General features: G+C 53.7%; 1 long non-coding RNA gene across 1 annotated transcript; it reads left to right on the plus strand.

Annotated features, from left to right (window-relative positions):
* The first annotated feature begins 13,434 nt into the window (after window positions 1–13,434).
* LOC139436240 (uncharacterized) lies at window positions 13,435–14,214 on the plus strand. Its single transcript, XR_011645330.1, has 2 exons — window positions 13,435–13,816; window positions 13,957–14,214. It is a non-coding gene; the product is annotated as an uncharacterized lncRNA (long non-coding RNA).
* Window positions 14,215–21,972: the final 7,758 nt, after the last annotated feature.

Below are 21,972 nucleotides of genomic sequence, written 5' to 3' on the forward strand. Positions count from 1 at the left end.
GAAGGAGCACCAAACAGCTTGGATATTCTGCATCTTCTCTGTAGTCTTCCTTCCTTGGCCAATTCTAGAATGGTCTCTGCCTTTCTCCCCTGAATAGTTCCCAGCAAGTCCCATGGGAAAATTTTTGAATTTGAGTGAGAAGCATAAAAATGGGGGTGGCATATTGGTTCTGCCATTTTCTTCTCTTTTCTCCTTTCTTTTCTTTTTCATGCAACCAGCACCAGGAGGTGACTGACAAGTTGGGCCAAATGCACTGTAAGCCCTGCCTCTGCTGTCCAATAGCTCCTGAGCCACACAGACCCCCAAGGACCACACAAGACAGCAGAGAGCCATAAATCTGACCAGTTGGAGGCTAGGAGCTCACTGACTGCACTGGGGGGAAAGCAGCCAGATCTGATTGCTACGTGAGATGGAGAGAGAAAAGGTGGTGACTGGAGTGCTGGAAATACAGTACTTTGGAGCAAAATGACGCAACAGAGGGATAGCAGGAGGGGCTCATCTGTACAGCAAAGGGCCTGGACTAGACTGCATCTGAATCCCTTTCATCTGCAAGTTTGGGCTCTGCTTTGCAAATAAGGTCAACACCGTCCAGCAGCTGTGGGAGCTGTCAGGGCAGGAAAGCTGACTTGGGGCGGGGACCGGTACAAAGAAACCAAAAGAAGGTGGGGAGAAGAAGGAGAGATTTATTGACTAATTACTATCTTGTGTAATCCTCAAAATAATAAATAGGGTGGATACAGTTAGCCCCACTTTACAGAGAAGAAAACCCAGGCATAGAGGTTAAATTAATTTCCCAAGGCCACAGAGTCCAGTTCTCAGGCTGGGATTCCACACAGGCAGTCTGACCCTGAGCCTGCTCTCTTGACCATGAAGCTGTCTTACCTGAGTTGCCAGTGACCAGGAGAACACAGAAAAGCTTGCACACAACTCCTATTTCTCCACTCTGAAGTGGAGTGAAGTGAAGTGGAGGGGAAATAGACCCCAAGGAGTAGGTTGTCCAACATGTATACTTGCCTTCCTGATGAGAGAAGAGGAGTGTATGTCTATGTCTGTCTACCTGTCTGTCTGCAGGAACTGTGGCAGATAGCACCACGAAGCACATAGATGGAAATATTCAATAGGAAGGAGTGCAAATTTCTGGACTCAGAATCACCATTATATAAGAATAGAATGGGGGAGTTAGGGTCATTCACCTGACAGCCAGTTCAAGTTTGTGGTGAGACTTCCAGAAAAGCCCATCACAGGGCTGAATCAACAGAAGCGGAGTATCCCAAGCCAGGGGCTTCTCCCTGGAGGACTGTCCTGGGATGAGTTTCAGGCCCCTTGCTATGGGAGGGGCAGGGGCAGGCTGGGGAGGATGCAGAGGACGGCGACTGGGACAGAGATGGGTGGCGGAGGAGGTGGTGGAACACTCGCCCATTGAAGGGGCCAAGTGATCTTGTGCTAGTTACAGTTTCTTACCTGTGAAGGGGATTTAATGTAGGGCTGGCATAATGAGATAATGCGTGTAAAGTGCTTAACCTGGGGCCTGACACGATAACTGTTAGCTGCGGTGGCTGTGCTTGAACACGGGGGTGTGCGCACCTTCTAAAACTGGGCGTGTCACGGCCAAGGGGAGTCAAAGCCCGGGAGGGTCAAAGCTGTCCTTGGAGTCCTGTGCTCTGGGGTGGAGGTATACCTGGAGGTCCTCCGTCTTGTTCCTCATCCCCTGCCGTTAGTAGTGTAAACCTTTTGCCCTGCCCTGTAAACCTTTTGGTACTTCTGGTGATCAAAGCAGAGCCGTGTCAGGCAAGCAGAGCTCCCACCTTCCCCCAGAAGGGCAGTGGGAAGGCTCCCAGCGGCTGCTGAGGTCTACGTGCATCTCCTGCTTGCCCACTCTCCTCCTCCCCAGCCTCCCCAGCCTGCTGCCCCATCTCTCCCGCTCCTGCACCCTCCTTCTTACCTGATGGGAGCAGGGACAGTGACGCTGCTCTCCCCTTCGGCTATTTCCATGAGCCCTGCCTGAGCCTCAGTGGCAGATATCGCCTCCACTGGTAAGAACGAGGCAAACAGTTGGCTTTTAGTGACAAGGAGGTGGGGCTTGTAGTGTCAGCCAAAAGGGTGCTGATGCAAAGTACCAGAACTCTGTTGGTTTTTATAAGGGTATTTATTTGGGGTAGAGGCTTACAGTCACAAGGCCCCAAAGAGTCCAACCCAAGTTAGCATGAGGGGTACCTTCTCACCCAAAGTGTGTTCCCACGTGTTGACGCAAGATGGCGGGCAACATCTGCGAGGGTTCAGCCTCCCTCTTCCTCTTAAGGCTCTGTGGTCCCAGCCTCTTTGATCTCAGCTGTAGGCTGGCATTAGGCTTGTCTTTTCTCTCTGGGCTCAGGTGCTCTGTTCCCTTCGCAAGGTCAGCTGTAGACTATCAGGCTCATCTCTCTTCCCTGGGGTTCTGCTGTGCCTAATGAGCCATCTCTCTTCCTCTGTGTTCTTCTCTGTGTATCTACTTCTATGTGAGAGTCTGTTTTATCAGCCCACCAAGGGGGTGGGGACTCAAATCTGCATGCCCTAATGGCATGGTTGAATCAAAGCCCTAATCTTAACATAGGGGAAGCGGATGTGGCCCAATGGATAGGGCCTCCGCCTACCACTTGGGAGGTCCAAGGTTCAAACCCAGGGCCTCCTTGACCCGTGTGGAGCTGGCCCACACACAGTGCTGATGCGCACAAGGAGTGCCCTGCCACGCAGGGGTGCCCCCCGCGTAGGGGAGCCCCATGCACAAGGAGTGCACCCCGTAAGGAGAGCCGCCCAGCGCGAAAGAAAGTGCAGCCTGCCCAGGAGTGGTGCCGCACACACGGAGAGCTGTCACAACAAGATGGTGCAACAAAAAAAGACACACAGATTCCCGGTGCCGCTGGTAAGGATGGAAGTGGTCACAGAAGAACACACAGTGAATGGACACAGAGAGCAGACAACTGGGGGTGAGGTGAGGAGAAATAAATTAAAAAAATTTAAAAATCTTAACATAATTTAATCCAAGACATCTCAGCTGAATCTAATACAATCAAAGGGTGATCATGCCCAGAGAAACAGGCTAGTTTACAAACATAATCAATATCTCTTTTTGGAATTCACAAATAATATCAAGCTGCCACGGGGCTGAAAACTCAGAAGACAGGAAAGTAGATCACAGGCTGCCAGACTCAGAAAGCACCTAAGAGATCATCTAGAAACCTCAGGAGTTTTCTAGATTTACTAAGCATAATAAATGCTGGGGAGCTTGTGAAAACGCAGATCCCTGGTCCCTACTCCAGTCCTACCGACTCAGAACCACTCGGCTGGATACCACTTTTGTAATCTCATTTGTAACAAGCACCAGCAGGTGACCCCACGTCACCCCAAGTGTCTGGCTGGCCTCTTTGAGAAGCACTGCTCTGATTCATGAGTCCTCTCTAGAGTGCTGCTATGTGCCTGGACTTGTAGAGCAACTATAAGATGCTGACAAAAATGCCCCTGCCCTCAAATACTTCACAGCCCAGCTGGAGAAAGAAGACAGTCCCAGGAGCAATTATACGTTTAGGCCTTGACCGATGGCAGGCACTGAGAGCCGAGAGGAGGGCTGGCCTAGTCCAGAGAAGAGGCAAACTCTGACCAGGGAGAGGTCGGCAGGTACAGTTTTCTTCCGCAAGCAGTTAAGATATGCTCCGTAGAGGAGGCGCTCAATCAGCCAAGCTCCTGAATCCTGCTTGTCTAACTGGCTTTCATCCACCTCCTCGTCCTCCCTTCAGAGGGAGCCCTCTGCTCCCTACGACAAAATTACAATAGCTGGTCTGCTTTAATGAAGGCAAACATATTCAGGATTTGTAAGTGGCTTCTTGCCTGTTGGAGAGGGGGCTGGGCAGGGAGGCGGTGCTTTGGGAGAAGTAGAGTAGGAGTCTCAGTTCACAACGCCACTTCACACGAATTTTCTCATTGAATCTGCTGCCCAATCAGGGGGACAGTGCATTTTAGAAACGTCTGCGTTGGCAAGACGTGCCTGCATGGTTTTTCAAATGATGTTGACATTTATGTCAGCTCAAGTAAATCAGTATTTCCGTCTCAATCAACTCATTTAGCTGGAAGGATGGATGCCAGAATATAGGTTAACTTACCTGATCCCACCATCAGAAATGTTTCAGTAGGGAATCATTTTTTTATTTCTCTTACTTATTGTTCATAGTGATATTTACCGACCTACTCCTGGCAAACTACACAAGCCAAGAACTGTCGATTGTAAGCAGCACAATTATTTTACAAAGAAAATTAAGAGCACTGCCAGTTACTATGCAACCATCAATTGTAGGATGCTTATCGGTATCAAAGATGTTAAAATCAGTGAAATGGCATAAATGACAGAGCACAACAGCAAACATCAGTCGACCCAGCTTTGGCTCATGAAACTTTTTATTGAGCATTTGTCCCAAATTCACTAACAAAGGGGAAGGGGGTACAGAAAGAGAGAAATGAGGAGTAGTTTCACATTTATCAAACTATGGAGACCATAGCTCATTTTTCTTAGGCTCTAAAATAGCATTACAGAGTGGAACATTTTACAGTTCCATTTTACATGTGGAATTGTCCAAGACCAAAGACATTACACTGCTGCTCAAGGCCATATAGCTAGGAAGTCGTGTAAGTGATGTGGAACTCAAACTTATGGCTCCTATTTCTAATTTCAGTGTCCTAAAGATCCCAAATATCCATCAATGGAGGAGTGGATAAACAAAATGTGGTATGCCCATTCAATGGAATACTATTCAACTGTGAAAAGGAACAAAGTTCTGATACATGCCTGAACATGGATGAACCTTGAAGACATTATACTCAGTGAAAGAGGGCAGACACGAAAGGTCATATATTGTATGATTCCATTTATATATATATTATCTAGAATAGCCAAAGTCATAGAGACAGAAAGTAGATCCATGGTTGCCAGGAGCTACAGAGAGGGGGGAATGGGAGTGACTGCTAACAGGGAGGGGGTTTCTTTTTGGGGATGATGAAAGTGTTCCAGAACTAGACAGTGGTGATAGTCGCACAACATTGTGAATGTATTAAGTGTCACTAATGGTAAATTTTAGGTTATGTGCATTTTACCACACTTTAAAATAAGAAAGGAGGTAAATAAATAAAGATACAATGAGAAAAAAAAATTCAGTGTCCTTTCCTCCCTGGTCATGCTGCAGCCCCAGTCTGCGGGCCTGGCGTGGCGCGTCCCTCCCATATAGCGGGCACGCAATAAATTGTTGCTAGAGTGGTGGAGTTTGCTGCTGTTTAGAGAGTTGCCAGAGGGCAGGAAGTCCCCAGGGAAAGCCCCCCATGAGGATCTGGAGGTCCCAGTAAGGAGGCTGGAGGGGGTGGGAGAAAGGAGCGGCAAAGGGGCAAAATGGGGGAGAGAAATGAAAAGCAGAGAAAGAGGAAAGGGCCCTCTCCAAGAGAAAGCAGGGCAGGAGGGACAGAGGGGGAGGGAGTCAGGTGTGAGCAAGAAGGAGGGCGTGTGGGGACTCTGGGGGCAGCTGGAGTGCTAAGGTGCCAGAGGAGAGGGCACGCGGGCACTGGGCCCGCCCTCCTCCCCTGCCCTGCCCCGGGTTGTAACTCTGCCTCTTCTAGCAGGAAGATGAGCAGAGCTGGCTTGGGATCATCCGTCTTCATTACACCATCCCCGCCAGCTCCGTCACTTCTTGCCAAGAGACTCATCAATATCCCCCTGTGGGCTGGCAGGCCCAGACCCCCTCCTCTCCGTCCTCCCCTCCAGCTCCTTCTCCCCAGCTTTGTGCCTGGACGCACTGATGGGCACACCGCAGGCCTCCTCTCCAGGTCCTCCTGGCCCTCGGGAAAGCCTCCCTCCCTGGCTCAGGGTGCAGGGCACCTGCTAGGGAGGAAACGGGATGTGCCCTGGGGGTCGGAAAAGAGCCCTCCCTGGGATCCAGGCTGAGAGGGCCTGTCTCTGTGCTGTCAGCCCCTCGATGAGGCTGTCCCCGACCCCTTACTTAAAATTTCAAAGCACCCAGGACCTTCCTTTTTCTCTGGTCTAAAGCCTCTGTCATTTTCTACTGCAGGTTTTCTATTCCTAGCCTATACTAGGTATTTATGTTGTTTACTCTGTCACCTCCAATGTAAAAGGCAAGCGCCACGAGGGTAGGAGCCCCTGTCAGATGTGCTCATTGCTGCACACCCAGAGCCTGGGACAGCGCCCGGGACGTAGTAAGTGGAATGTTGAAGGGGTCAGGATTCGGATGCCTGACAGCAAGGTGCTGGCACCTTCGGGGGGCCTAACCGTTCACTAAATGCTGAATCAGGGGTTTCCGTACTCCTGACCCCAGTGCTTCAGGAGCACAAAACAACAGCGGAAATCACATCAGAAATGCCCCTGCCCTCATCATTTGATGCCCTTTGCATCAAAATCCAAACTCCCTTCCCACCCGGCCTGACTGGCCGCGGCACCTGGTCTCTGACTTCACTTGCTACCACTCTGCCTCATTCTCTCCGTAGTCTTCGCAGTTCCTCCAAGCGCCGGCTCAGGGCTCTTACTCCTTGCTGGTCCCATAGCTCAGATTCGGGCACCGTTTCCCATCAGGCATTCACCCGGACTTCGAGAGCTGGTTCCTCGTCCAGCCATGCAGGTCACGGCTTAAAGCTCACCTGCTCAGGCACGTCGCCGTGACCACCTGAGTCGGCACGTGTCCCGCGGCTCCCGCTTCCCCTGTACCCGGCTTTATTTTCAGGGTGTGACCTGACTGTAGACTGTATGCATTTGTTTCTCTCCCTCTCTAGAGTGGAAGCAGGAAGTCCGGGTCACGCAATGAAGCAGGTGATGTGGGCAGCCCGCCCATCTCCCCGGCCCTGACCCCAGTCAGAGCTCAGCAGGCTTGACTCCAGCTGCCAGCTCTGCAGTTCTTGGCTCCGTGGCTTTCTCCTACTGTGCCTGCTTTGCTTGCCCGTGCAAGGGAATTAACAGGAAATTAACACACATGCACCCAGCACCCCTAACCAGTGGCTGTGAGAAGGTGATGTGTACATACACCTGCTCTCCTGCTTCGCGGGTGGGATAACTCTGCACAGCAAGCTCAACACTGGCCCAGGGGCCTTGGCTTCAGTATCTCACAGTGGTCACTTGCTTGATGATGACCTTTTATTGGCTGCCTTCCCTTCCCTATCTCCTGTCCCGACTTCCCTCCTGGTGTTTCCTGGGATCATTTCCCAAATAAAATCCCACAGTTAAAACCTAATCTCAAGCTGGAATCTTCATACATTGCTGCTGGGGATGCAAAATGGTGCAGCTGCTTTGGAAAATAGTCTGGCAGTTCTTCAAAAGCTTAAACATGGATTTACCATATGATCCACCACTTCCACTACTAGGTATATACCCAAGACAAATGAAAGCAGATGTCCACACAAAAACTTGCGCACGAGTGCTCAAAGCAACGTTATTCATAACAGCCCCAAAGTGGAAACAATCCAAATGTCTATCAATTGATGAATGAATAAATAAAATGTGGCATATCTTCACAATGGAATATTATTTGGCCATAAAAAGGAATGAAAGGCTGATACATGAATGAAACTTGAAAACATCATGCTAAGTGAAAGAAGAAAAGGGCACATATTGCATGATTCCATTTCTAAGAAATGTCCAGAATAGGCAAATCCAAGAAGAGAGAAAGCAGATCAGTGTTTGCCTGGGGCTGGAGGAAGAGGCCACTGGGGAATGACTGCTATTGGGTGCGGGGTTTCTTTATGGTGATGAAAATGCTCTAAAATGGATTGTGGTGACGGCTGCTCAACTTCATGAATAAATTAAAAATCGTTGAATTACACAGTTTAAATGGGTGAATTGTACGGTAAGTGAAGTGCATCGCAATAAAGCTGTTTTTTTTTACCCCTTATCTCAGCATCTATTGATTGCAGAGCACAAACTAAGCTTGCCAGAACCTAGAATTGTATCTAGCACATAGCAGATATGTGCTAGATACAATTTTTGGTCAATGTGGAAATACATGTTGAATGACTAAATGAAAGGAGAACAACTACAAACGTGGACTTGATGATAGTCACACAAACAGCTTCACACAGAACTACAACCAGCACTCCTGCAAGCTCTTCATCAGCCACAACCACTATGTTCCCCACTGGAAACAAACCACACATCTGACAGGCCTGTCTGTTTGGAACTGCGTTAGCTTGTGAAGGGAGCTGTGTGGCGTGTGTGTGCATCAGTGAGAGGATGAGCGAGGGAAAAGTATGTGTGCTTGGGTTTGTGTGTTAGTGAGGGAATGCTGGGCTGCCTGTCAGTTAGATTGTGCTGGGTACAATTGGGCTATGTGGGATGGGTGTATGTGGGGGATGTGGAATTGTGGGGTGTGGGGTGGGTGGGGGTATGTGTTGTATGGTATATGCATGTGTGAGTGTTGTGTGTGTAACCATATAGAAGGTATGTACATATGGGTGTTGTAGTGTCATGTGGTGAGTGCGGTGTGTGTGGTGGGTGTGATGTGAGTGGTGTGATATGTGTGTGGTGTGGTGTGCATGGTGTGGGTGTGATGTGTGTGGTGTGTGCTGTGGTGTGGTGTGTGTGGTGTGGTGTAGTGTAGGGTATGCAGTGTGTGTGGTGCGGTGTGTGTGGTGTGGTGGATGTGATGTGTGTGGTGTGGTGTGTGTGTGTGGTGTGGTGTGTGTGGTGTGTGTGGTGTGTGTGTGGTGTGCTATGTGTGGTGTGTGGTGTGTGGTGTGGTGTGTGTGGTATGTGTGCTGTGGTGTGGTGTGTGTGGTGTGGTGTGTGTGTGGTGTGGCATGTGGTGCGGTGTGCATGGTGTGTGTGGTGTGATGTGTGTGGTGTGGTGTGTGCGGTGTGGTGTGGTGTGTGGTGTATGGTGTGTGCGTGGTGTGTGTGCTGTGGTGTCTGCAGTGTGGTGCTATGTGTGTGGTGTGGTATGTGCGGTGTGGTGCGGTGTGTGCGGTGTGGTGTGTGGTGTGGAGTGGTGTGGTGTGGTGTGTGGTGTGGTGTGTGTGGTATGGTGTGTGGTGTGGTGTGTGGTGTGTGTGGTGTGTGTGGTGTGGTGTGTGTGGTGTGTGTGGTGTAGTGTGTGTGGTGTGGTATGTGGTGTGTGGTGTAGTGTAGTGTGTGTGGTGTGGTGCGTGTGGTGTGGTGTGTGGTGTGTGTCATGTGTGGTGTGTGTGGTATGGTGTATAGTGTGTGTGTGGTGTGTGGTGTGTGTGGTGGTGTGGTGTGGTGTGTGGTGTGTGGTGTGGTGTGTGGTGTGTGGTGTGGTGTGTGTCATGTGTGGTGTGTGTGGTATGGTGTATAGTGTGTGTGTGGTGTGTGTGGTGTGGTGTGTGTGTGGTGTGCGGTGCGGTGTGGTGTGTGGCGTGGTGCGTGTGGTGTGGTGCGGTGTGTGCGGTGTGGTGTGTGGTGTGGAGTGGTGTGTGTGGTGTGGTGTGTGTGGTGTGTGTGGTGTAGTGTGTGTGGTGTGGTATGTGGTGTGTGGTGTAGTGTAGTGTGTGTGGTGTGTGGTGTGGTGCGTGTGGTGTGGTGTGTGGTGTGGTGTGTGGTGTGGTGTGTGTGGTGTGTGGTGTGTGGTGTGTGTGGTGGTGTGCAGTGTGGTGTGTGTGGTCTGTGTGGTGTGGTGTGTGGTGTGTGTGTGGTGTGTGTCATGTGTGGTGTGTGTGGTATGGTGTATAGTGTATGTGTGGTGTGTGGTGTGTGTGGTGTGTGGTGTGTGTGGTGGTGTGGTGTGTGGTGTGGTGCGTGTGGTGTGTGGTGTGGTGTGTGGTGTGTGGTGTGGTGTGTGTCATGTGTGGTGTGTGTGGTATGGTGTATAGTGTGTGTGTGGTGTGTGTGGTGTAGTGTGTGTGGTGTGGTGTGTGTGTGGTGTGCGGTGCGGTGTGGTGTGTGGCGTGGTGCGTGTGGTGTGGTGTGGTGTGGTGTGTGGTGTGTGTGTGGTGCAGCGGTCTGACAACGGGTCCGCCCATGGCGGTGAAGGAAGCCTGGGAGCGCCAGGAGCCGCCTCCTGAGGCCTCCGCCCCTGCCTGCCTCGCTGCCCGCGCAGCCTCCAGACGCCTGTCTTCTCCTCTGGGGTCCCTGCCGCAGGTCACGGTCCCCCGACAGGATGTCCCCTCCCGCGGGGCTCGGCCAGCATCTCAGCCTGCTCGGCTGGTTCCACCTGAAGGGGCTCAGGGCGGGGAGGGGGACAGGCTCTCCGCCCCACCTCTGAGCACGTGTGGAGTGGAGGGGTGCCCCTGCACCCATAGTCCTGCTCCTTTTCCTTATTTGTCCATTGGCAACAAAACCAGTGTTTAACCCACCTAGAGCCTAATCGCCACTAGGATGCACTTTGATTTTGTGACTCATCCTCCCACTTGTCTGAGTGAGGCCTCTGCGCCCCTGCCAAGGCCCACCCTACCCAGGCTCAGCAGTGAGTTGGGGGGTAGCACCCTGCCCCCTTCCCTGTCCAGGGCCCCGGTCTCCTCACAGTGGAGTGAGGGCACAGGCTGGACATCTGCTGACACTCCGTGTCCTATCTGACATGGGACAGCCCTACTCCTCCCACGCCATCCTGGCAGCGACAGGCCCTCCCCCTCCTTGCTGGCACCCCGGCAGTCCCAGGGGTGTGCTCTGCCCCTCCCCTGGCCCGGCCAGCTGCCCCATCCAACCCGCGGGGCCATGTGGACGCTCCCTCTAGCTGGCCCCGGGCCGGGATCTCAGTGGCAGCAGAGTAAATCCTCCAGGCTGGCTCTGGCCTCCACCTCCCTGGGCGCCTACCTGCCTTGGAGGACGAGCCGGGCCTTCCCACCCCAGCAGATGGCCCCGGAGCCTGCGGGAGCTGGGAGCAGGAAACGAAGGAGCGTGGCACCTGGACCGGGCATCCTCCAGCTTTGCCTCCTGTGACCCCGGCACCTTCCCTCAGACCCCTCCCCAGGGAGCCCCACTCGCCTCTGATGCAGCATTGGCTGTCTGCCTCAGCCCATCCCCGTGCGTGGACTGACCACCCGATCAGTTTGTCACACAAGTATTTTTGGCCTGGCTGCTCTGATCCAGGCACCGAGCCAGGCCCTGGGGATACCAAGATGAATGAGGAAGTCAGAGGGTTCTTGGGGGCAGCTTATAAGTGACACATAATAGTGTGCTAAAAGCAAAGAGGGTATTAATGAAATGCAGAGAGCTTGCCATGTGCAAGCACTGCTCTAGGGATTCTCCATATATTAAGTCATTTAATCTTACAACAATCCATAGTGTGGCTATTATTACTATTCCCACTTTATAAATACAGAGGCTGAGGATCAGAGAGGTTGGGTAGCTTGTCCAAGGTCACCCAGCTGCTAAGGGGTTGAGGTGGGATTCAAATCCAGGCAATCTAACGATAGATTGCTTCCAGATGAATACAACAAAGAAGTACAGAGGCCAGGACATCTCAGCAGCCTAAAGGGGCGGGCAAAGGATTGCTGGGCAGTCTTTGCCCAGAGACCTTGCGCTAATTAAATATCACTCCAGACACAGGGAACTGGTGGGGGCCTTGGAGCTGCATAATAAGAAGCTCTGGATGGCTCAGAGAGCAGCAATGTTGGCCCTGGGCATGGTGGGAGTGGGAGGGTAGGGAAAGAGTAGGGCCATGGTGCCACAAGATACCATATCTTCTCACTCCCCTTTGACACTTGGTGCCACACTTGGCCAGAGAACAGACCTGGGGGCCGCAAGGAACTCTGGCTCCAGCATCTGTGCTTGTAGCTACTGTCTTGGCAGCAAAGGGAAAACGCAGGTGCCTTATTAGTCAGGCTAAGGAGCCAAAGATGATCCTACAGGAGATGGGGAGATGCTAGAAATTAAAACAGGAGAGCTGGCGAGGCCCTTTAGGGGCATGACTCCGTAGGCCACAGGAGGGTAGGTTTTAGGAGCAAGTCAGGAGAGTTGTTAGGAGGCTGATGCTGCAACCCGGCGAGAAGAGGGCAAAGGGAGTTGGGTAGAGAGGAGGCAGGTTTGAGAAAAACTGAGAAGGTAAACTGAGCAAAACTGGTGACTGGCCTGAAGTAAAGAGTTGGGAAAAGGAAAGTAGGAAGGGAGACTTACCAGCTTCTGGCTGGTTGGCTGGAATACAGAACCCGGAGAAAGTCTGTGGGGCACGGTCCCCTGCTCAGATTGGGACATGTTGCCTTCGGGCATCTGTAGCTATCTGGGGCATGCAACAGTTGCAGAAGCAGCCCTACAGCCTGCTGCTGTGCAGACCCACTTCCTCCCTACCCACCCTGCCTCTCCCCCAGCCGGCCACCACCCCGTCGTTTCTGCCACAACCCCCTCGTGCCTCCATCCCAGAGCTGCCAGCTTCCTGAAAAATCCCAGTGCTTACTGGAGATTTCCATAAAGCCCTGCTCTTCCCAACCCTGTCATCTCCTGTGGAGCCAGGGCCCTCCCTGCGGCAGCTGTTAGCCTCCTAGGACGGGGGCACCGCAGACCCTCCCCCATTTCCTGCCTGCCTCTGAGGTCCTCAGTCTTTGGGATGGGACTTTTTCCACTCTGGCTTCCCCTGGCAGCTGTGATCTCCCTCCAGGTAACATGAACAGGGCCTGTGATCTCACCCCAGTAAGTGAACTAGCACCCAATTGATGACGGCCCCATGCCAATCCAAACACAGGAGCTACAAGTTCGCCCAACTGGATTCCCAGAGGACAGCCCCCATGTCCTTGGTGGGAGAGGCGGAAGAATGGGCGTGGGTGTAGGGGTGGGGTGGGGGAGGTGAGCACGTGCCAGGCAGATCTCAGGATGGGACGGGACCCAGGGTGCGCGGGAGAAAGCTCTCACTGGGAGTCAGAAGTCCTGGGCCTGCTGCTGACAACTGTGTGACCTTGGGCAATTCATTGCCTCGCGGGAGCCTCTTCTGTAACATTGAGGCTAAACTACATAAACTTGGCGCCATGCGTTTTGATTCTCATCCCTCACCCAACACCCCTCGAAGGGCAGCCCCTCTCCCCATAGGAGCACAGATCACAGGTCCGAAGCGGGAGGAGACCCTGCAGAAAACTCAGCAAGGTGTTTGCGCAACGAGCAGGACAATAGAGCGGCTTAGCGCCGGGAGCTTATTCTGCTTAGGTTCCCGCGTGCGCGCCGGGACGTGCCGGCCTGGGTGTCTGCGTTTCCCTAAGCCTCTTGCTACAATAGCAATCCCGGCAGCCGCAGGCTCGTCACCCACAGCGGTAATCCGCTCAGGAACAGCCCGGGGCTCCCCGCAGCCCGGGGCCGCGTTTGGGGCGCGGTGTCCCTCGGTCCGGGCTCCCGGGGGCGTGCGTCCCTCTCTCGCCTCCCCCGGCGCCCGGCGCGCCCCCTGCAGGCGCCCCGCAGGCCCACCACCTGGGCCGATCAGCAGAAGGCGTCCTGTGAGGGGCCGAGCGCCGAGGGACACGCCTCCTTCCCTGTCGGAGGCCGAGGCTGGGGGGGCGGGGCTTTGGCTGAGGCAGGGGGATGGCCCTTAAGCCCGCAGAGCACTCTGCAGAGGAGCTGAGTGGTACTGGGGAGGAAGACACCCTCCCCCCCGGAACAGCTCCCAGGACAGCTCCTCTTTCCTCCCCGCTTGAAGTGAGGGGTTTGACCGCGGGGCCTGCGTCCCGGGTGTGTGGGCTGCCTGCCGAAAGAAAGCTCTCTGACCCGTTTCCTCTTAGGTCACAGAGTTTCTGGGCTATAAACATTTCCAACAGGACACTCTCAGCATCTGATACTCTTCACCTGTACGTCCATTTTGAACTCTGCTCTCCCTTAACCTCTGAAAAGTGACATTATTCAGGATCTCCTTCCTCTGTGCGATTTGAAGCTGTAAGTACCCCCAAAAAGTATGTTCTTAAAGTCCCTCCATTCCTGTGTAACCAGTGTAAGTATGATCTTTTGGTGAGTGGGATTTTAAGTTAATATGTAACCCACCTCCTTCACGATGGGTCTTAATTCTCTTACTGGAGCCCTTTATAAAGGGGATAAATACAGAGCGCGACAGAGAAAGCCACAGATGCAGGAAGCTGAAAGCAATGAAACCCGGAAGCGGAGGTGGAGACCAGCTGACACTGCGATGTGCCTTGCCGGGTGACAGAGGAGTCCAGGACCCCAGGCAGCCGGTCTCTGGGGAGAAAGCATTGCCTGATGATGCCTTGATTTGGACATTTTTCTCACCTTGAAATGTAAGCTTGTAAAGCTAATAAATTCCCACTGTTAAAAGCCAACCCACTGTATGGTATCTGCTTACGGCCGCCTAGCAAACTGTAACACTCAGGATGAGTCAGGAATCATCCATTTTGCAAGGAACAGAAAAATCCGCTCAATTGGCTTAAACAATAAAGGACATTTATTCACTCACACATGGTTCAGGGAAGGACTGATGGAGCAAGTCAGGGGTGTCACCGAGGGCCAAGTTTCTTTTCTTCTCTTCCCCTCTGTCTTCCTCACCCGTGGCTTCACCCTAAAGCTGAGTCCCCTTGTGCTTCCAGATGGGGCACCTGCTCCTGGAGGCACCTGCTTCTTTGTTCATGTACTACTGGAAAGAGCTTCTTTGTCCCAGTATTTCCATCAGCGGTCCTGTAATTCTCTGATTGGCTTAGGAGAAATGTCCGCCAGAGCCAGTCACAGTTGCCAGAGGTAGAAAGCATTGGTTGGTTTGACCAAGGCCACGCGCTCCACTCGGCCACTGTAGGCGCCTTCAGTCTCTGGAGTCACCTGAAGTCGCCTGGATCCCCAGTGGAAATAGGAGATGCTGAGATGGGGAAGAGGATCGGCTGCTGACGTGGCATCAGCAGACGCCCTTCCATTGGACCTCCCGCCTCACCATCATCTTTCTCCACGCGGGTCCCCAGCATCTGGTCTCCCTCTCACAGTTTCACAGATCACGTCCACCTGGGTGATTTCCATTTTTCCCCTCCCCCTCCCCCTCCCCCGCCCCCTACGTCCACCTGGGTGATTTCCATTTTTCCCCTCCCCCTCCCTCTCCCCCGCCCCCTGCCCTGCTGTTTTTGCTGTCCGGGTCCATTCCCTGTGTGATCTTCTGTATCTGTTTCTCTTTTTGTTTTATCTTCTTGTCTTTCTCTTCTAGGATTCACTGGGATTGGTTCCTGGGGACCTCGGATGTGGAGAGAGGTTCCCTGTCACTTGCGCCACCTCAGTTCCTGGTTTCTGCTGCGCTGCACCTTGACTCTCCCCTTCATCTCTCTTTTTTGTTGAGTCATCATCTTGCTGTGTGACTCACCTGTGTGGGCACTGGCTCACCAGGCGGGCACTCGGCTTGCTGCGTGGGCACTCACACGGGCACTCTGCTCGCCACGTGGGCACTGGCTCATTGCACAGGCATGCATTCTCTTTTTCCTTTTTACCAGGAGGCTGCAGGGATTGAACCCGGGTCCTCCCATGTGCTAGGCGGAAGCCCCATCACTTGAGCCACATCTGCTTCCCTGATTCCCGTTTTTACATCTTGAACCTTGACTTTTCCAACATCTACTTGCCCAGCACTTCCACTTGACGTTCTCAAATCCAGCCCCTTATAAAGAGAGCTCATCATCTTTTCCAACTCTCAAGGCTCCCATCTTGAGCTATTCCTTCTCCTTCATCCCCACATCACATGAGACTTGACACCGTTGGGTTCTGCCCTGCCCTGGACCACCACTGCATGTGTAATCACCTCAAGCCTGGGCTGTAGAGACCTCCTTCTCGGCTCCCTTCCCAGACGTGCCCAATCTCCTTGTCACGGTCACACGAGCTGTCCTGAAACACCATTACTCCCTCAAAAGCTTTCAGTGTCTCCCCTTTGCCCACGAGATCAAATCCACCTCCCTCGGCCTAGCATTTGAGGTCCTTTGCAAACCAGCATCCTCTAACTCTCTGGGTTCCCGTTTTGCCCTCTGCTCTGCCTTCCGGTCCCCTTTGTGCCCTGAAGGACGGAGAGCATTCCTGCCTCTGCCTCCCGGCGGCTTCCCCAAAGCTCCATCCTCTGGCACTTCCCTGACCATGGCTGTCGCTAATTGTGTGAGTCCTCACATCCATAGCCTGTCCTCAAGATAGGCATGTGTGTGTGTGAGAGAGTGAGAGAGCGAGAGAGAGCTCCTACCTGGTTTTCCTAACTGCATCAGAAGCCCCTTGAGAGAACAGTCTGTGTCCTCAAGTCCCTTAGGGGACCTGTTCTCAGCAAAGATGAACTCGTGTGCTTGGAAGAAACTTGAAACAGCCTAAGAGTTGTGCAGGGGTAGAAGACATGAGTGGTGTTTTATCAACGAGCAGGGCAGGAGCAGGAACACTTAAGGAAGCTGCCGGAGGCAGAGCCTCAGGGAGCGTGTGTTCATTCGGCGCAGCCTGCTGTACAGGAGAAAGCCCAGCCTGGCATCAGCAGGGACGAGCCACAAGTTACCATTTGACCCAACAATTCCACTTCTAAGTGCATACCCAAAGAGAGTGAAAACAGGGGCTCACACAGATACTGGTACACCAGTGTCTATAGCAGCATTTATTCACAATAACCTAAAGCTGGATACAACCCAAGTGTCCATCAACAAATGAAGGTAAACAAAGTGTGGCACATACACACAATAGAGCATTATTCTGCCATAAGAATGAAGTTATGAGACCTGCTGGAACGTGGAAGAACCTTGAAATAAGCAAGACGCACAAGGACAAAAGTTGTATGCTTTTGTTTATAAGAGATTACTAGTATTAGCAAATTTGCAGAGATAGAACATAGATTAGCGGTTAGCAGGGGAATGGGGTAGGGGAGAAGGGAGTGGTGTTTGTAAAAATTATTTTTAAAAAAGAAGATATGAGCTGTAATCCTGGCTGCCGTGCTAAACTGCTGTGGGTCCTTAGGCATGTCGCTTTGCCTCTCTGAGCTTCGGTTTTCTCACCTGGATGCAGGGCTATCACCCCATCTGTTCTTCTTGCATTGCAGGTTGTTGAGGATCACGTGAGGTGATATACAGGAAAGGGCTTTGCAAAGCTGCAAGCAGACTGGACAAGGAATATTTACCCAGTGACCTGGCCTCAGCCTGTCCTGCTCCTGGGGGACGGAGAAAGGCCAAGAAGGAAGTCTGGCCTGTCCCCAACAGGAAGCTCTGCACCAGCCTGGCCCTCAGCCGGCGGTGGAGAGAGCAGGAACCGATCAAAGGCTAGAGTTGTAAACAGCAGAGGGGGGTCCCTCTCCCCAGGCGGGAGAACCTGCAGACTGGCTCCACCTGACACCTCCTGGCCGCCAGCGGAGCCTTCCTGCTCTCTAGTGGACACAGTCAGGAGGTGCACCCACAGTCAGAGCCAGGTGGCAGGTGGAGCCATCTACCCTGACGGCAAAGTGGTGTAGGGATTGCGGAACACGCTGTGCACCAAGGACTGCGGTAAGAGCGCTGCCACAGAATTCTTCAACAGTCCCTCTAGGTCTGCATTGTTAGCCCCACCTTACAGTGGAGATTCTGAGGCTCAGAGGTTATGGAATTGCCCGAGGCTACGTATTTCTTAAGGGCGAAGCCGGGATCCTTCTCCAAGCCAGAGGGATCTGGGTCCGTTTGGGATCTCCACCAGGAAGCTAGGGCAGGCTCTGTGGAACCAGGGCTGGGAGGGCGTGGGTTCGTCATCAGGGAGAGTTTTTCACGGGAAAATCAGGGCAGCTGGCAAGGGTTGTCAAGAGCCCACTCCTCTCCTCCTGCTCCTTTATCACCCCGCTGTCTGCAGTGAACTTCCCCTAGGCTGCTTTGCCTCGAGCACAGGGGATAGAACCTGTACCTGTGGCCCTTTTCTTCTAAGATAGGGGACAGCAAACATTTTTTGTAAAGGATCAGATAGTAAATAAGCCGAATGGTCTCCATCACTACTACTCTGCCCTGCCATTGTAGCACGACTGCAGTCAGAGACAATATGTAAATGAATGAGCGTGGACGTGTTCCAAAAACACTTCGTTTAGGGACACTGAAATTTCCTATCATTTTCACGTGTCATGAAACATTATTCTTCTTTTGATTTTTGTTCAATTATTTAAAAATTTAACATGGTTAGCGCCCTCCTTTGGCCCCCGGGCCATAGTCCACCAACCCCTGCCCTAAGATGTTGGAGCCTGTCTCTAAAGTGCTGGTGCTTCAACCTCCTGCGCCTGACCGCCCCTTCTTTGTTCCTTTCTCTTGTTTCAGTTCTTTCTCTGATTCCTTCAGTGATAAAAGAACCCAAGTTCCCGCCCTCAGCCCTCTGTCCTTCTTGCCCTCCTGCCGTCCGGCAAGGGGCATCCTAGGACCCACCCCCTTCCCACTCCTCAGCCACAGAGCCTTCGAATGCTGACCCCAGCCTGCTCACACTTCCATGCCCGGTGTCTCCAGACCCGCAGGGTGACGTGACGTGGAAGGGAATGCGTACTGCTTTTGCCACCACCCTCTGACTCGGATCTAAGTCCTGGCCCTCCCACTAGCCAGCATGTGGTCTTTAGCTTGCTCTTCTCTGCACACTCACTTTATCCTTATTTTATGTATGTGTCGGCGGTGCCGTGAGGGGCTGTGATGTGAGCACTGAGTCGGGAGCTCGGAGACTCTGGGTCTAGTTCCAGCCCCACGCCTGGTAGCTGTGTGATTGGAGGGGAGTTACAGGTGCTAGCATGTTAGAGCCATTTGCACCGGGATACACAGAGCTGGGACTCATAAGAGATAATGATTTGGAAGTGGACAGCAAATTACTGGCCAGGTAGCTGTGGGTGCAGATGACATCACCCACAAAGTGTGAAAATACCCACAGGGCCAGGCTTAACCCTCTGTAGCCAGTAGGTGGCAGCAGAGGCCACTAAGGAGGGTTCTGAGGGCGGGAAAGGAGCTGGGGAGAGAGAAGGAAATCCCCCCAAACTTTAGATTTACCTCCTGGTTGGGCAAAGGTCTTGGGACCCAGGTGTGGGATGTGGGGGAAGCTAAATCAGAAGGAAGTAGGAATATGTATAGCTTTTTCCAGCTAAAAGCTTCCAAATAAAAACTCAATGGATGGCAATGAAGCAGGTGGTATATTATCACGAGCACTAAACTAGGAGCCATAAGGGTAGTGCTTATTTGGAGAAGGGGAAGGAACACAGGCTCCCTAAGTTCAAATCCCAGTTCTTCACTAGCGGTGTGACCTTAGGCAAGTTACTTAACATCTCTGTGCCTCACTTTCTTTAACTATAAAATAGGGACATTAATAGTATCTATCTCCATAGGGTAATGTGAGTATTAGAACTGATATGCAAAAAGTCTCTCAGAACAGTGCTTGGCACATAGAACGTGCTAAATAAATATTAGCAATTATTACCTTCAGGATCCCACACTGAATGAGCAGCCGTCCTGTTTCCTCCTTCCCAGGAGGAGGCCCCCAAGCGCTAATCCTGAGACTAGGAGCCACATCAGGTCAGCCCTGGAGAAAGGGGCCCTGGCAGAAGCATTCTACATGATGCCCCCCCAGGGGCCTCCGATTCCAGAGGCCATGCCAGTAGCAGGTAAGAGGGCACATGCCCCCCTGCCCTGGTGCCCCTTTTACTCGAACAGGGCCTAGCTCCCCCCTTCACCCACCTCCCGGGGGAACTGGGGCTAGAACAGGCCCGATGTATGCGTGTATAGGGGAGACTGCCTCCCCGGGCTGGGTCTCAGGTGACCTGGGCTCCAGTCCTGGCTCTGTGACTTTGGGCAACCTACTTTCCCTCTCTGACCTGTTTCTCAAGGGTCCCTTCTAGCTCTGATATTTTATCCTCTTTGAGTCAGCTCACGGTCTTGCCCCCCGATCGTGGCAGCTCCGGCTCTGACTCCTCTTCCTTCGTCGTCTTCACCCTCCTCATCCCTCCATGCCCACCCCAATGTCCTTGTAAGGGGCTCTCAAAGTTTAGAAATGGATTAAGTCTGGTGTGTGTTTGTGTGAGAGAGAGGGGGGGGGGGAGGGAGGAGGGAGGGAGGGAGGGGAGCAGGCAGACTGCCAGCCTGCCCGTTTCCATCTCCACCTGCAGCAGTGCTTCACAGGGCTCGGTAGGTGGACCCAGGCTGCCAATTTAGCAAATGCCCGGGCCCCTGGGAACTGGAGTCTAAAAACAGCTGAGGGGCAGACACTGGAGGTCAGAAGCTTCGAGCCGGCTGAATGGGAGGGCGGGTGGATGGGCTGAGCTTCGGCTCCGGCCTGGCTCGGCGCCGGGCTGCGCGGTGTCTGGGGAGCCTGCCCTGGCCATGGTTTGCTGACCTTGCTGCTGGGAGCCCTGCCTCCGCCTGGCCTGCAGCCTCCCCCAGGGCTGGAGAACGGAGCCACCGCGCAGGGCTGGGCCCCGGCGGGGGAGGCGAGGCGGGATCCGAGGCTCCCAGCCCCGCAGCGCTCTTAAGGCTTAGCCCGGCCAGGGGCCCCAGGGAGTGCCAGGATCAGGGCTCAGGTCACCCCGAGAAGCCCCTCTCCCCAGAACAAGCAGGAGCGTGACCTGCTCGGGCACCTGGAGGGGCTGCGTGCAGGCAGAGAGAGAGCGTGGTTCGGGGCTCTCTCTCAGACCTTGTCAGCGAAAGCAGGATGCGTGGAGGATGAGCAGAAAAGCATGTCCTGGGCACAGAAATGCGCGAAATGAGAAAATGTTCCAGAGTGCAGGGCACAGTTAATCCTTTCTGGATTCAGAGAACTGAACCCAAACCAATAACCAGGACCAGTTATATAATTCACAAGGCCCCGAGTTTAGAAGCCCAGGAAGGCAACAACAGAGCATTAGCCTGCCTGGGGGGGTCCTTGGGAGCACGGACTCGGTGCCACGGAACAAGCCGCACGCCAGAGGGACCGCCCTGCCAATAATGACCACATCGTAAGCCCCTGCTGTGCGGTAGACACTGTGCGCACGACCCCTTCAAACAGGAGACATTACTGTGTGCTCTTCAGGGTGGAGGAAACTTGCCCAAGGTCACAGGTCCGGCGAGAGGCGTCTGGGTCCAGATGCTTCTGCGGCAGAGGCAGAGCCGCTCTGTCTGTCCTGTGGCGCTGCCTCTGCTGGGAGTGGCGTCATAGGGCCGCCAGGAAGTGCGGGCATCTGAGGGGGCCACTCTGGAGGCGGGGGCAGGGAACCCCACAGGTGGCCCGCCCTGTCCTGGGCCCGGCTCTCGGTGTCTGGAGGGGCCTGGAGCCTGGCTTGAGTATGGAGGCGGGGGCCACGCGCGCCCGGGGTTAGACACAGCTGAGTGTAGGAGGCAAGTCACACAGCCTCTTGAGCCGCAGTTTCCTCGCCTGTAAAATGGGATAACAATATCTACCGCATGTTATCATGAGGATCAACTGTGGTCTGGTATGGCAAGTGCAGCTGGTACTGAACAGGCACCCAGAATAGCCAGTTCTGGTCAATCAAACACACTGGCCAGCGCCCGCGCCCCCTCTCTCGCTCTTTGTCATGCCCCTTTGCTGCGGCCTCTCTGCCCCTCCTAAAGCAGTGTCAGTTCGCTCTACCCCTAGGCCTTCTTCCCTTCCAGGAGCAGCTTTCAAGGGGCATCTCCTCAGCTGCCTCCCTGGGTTTCAAGATTTATTGTTAATCACGCCAGGGAGAATTAAAATGCTGAATGTGGGCGAAGTACCAAGTTTCCCTGTGGCCCTGGGTCCTTCTGAGGTGGCTGCTGCCAGCCTTGGTGTCTGCACCGGCCTTCTTCATTCCTCAGCAAGGGTCTCACTCAAACCCCCTCCCCCTCCCCTCCCTCCCCTCCCCTCCCTTCACTTCCCCATCTCTCCCCTCCCCTTCCCTCCTCCTTCCTCCCCTCCCTCCCCCTCCCCTCCTCTCCCCCTCACTTCCCCATCCCTCCCCCTCCTCCCCTCCCCCTCCCTCCCCCTCCTCTTCCCTTCCTCACCTCTCCCTCCCCTCCCTCCTCCTGCCCTCCTTATCTCTCTCTCCCCCTCCCCTCCCTCCCCCTGCCCTCCTTACCTCTCCCTCCCCTCCCCTCTCCCTCCCCTCCCCTCCCCACGCCCTTCCAGGACGTGGCCTGCAGGAGGCCTTCTCCTGGGAAGCCTCGCAC

Source organism: Dasypus novemcinctus, chromosome 13 (assembly GCF_030445035.2).
Source record: "Dasypus novemcinctus isolate mDasNov1 chromosome 13, mDasNov1.1.hap2, whole genome shotgun sequence".
Classification (NCBI taxonomy): domain Eukaryota; kingdom Metazoa; phylum Chordata; class Mammalia; order Cingulata; family Dasypodidae; genus Dasypus; species Dasypus novemcinctus.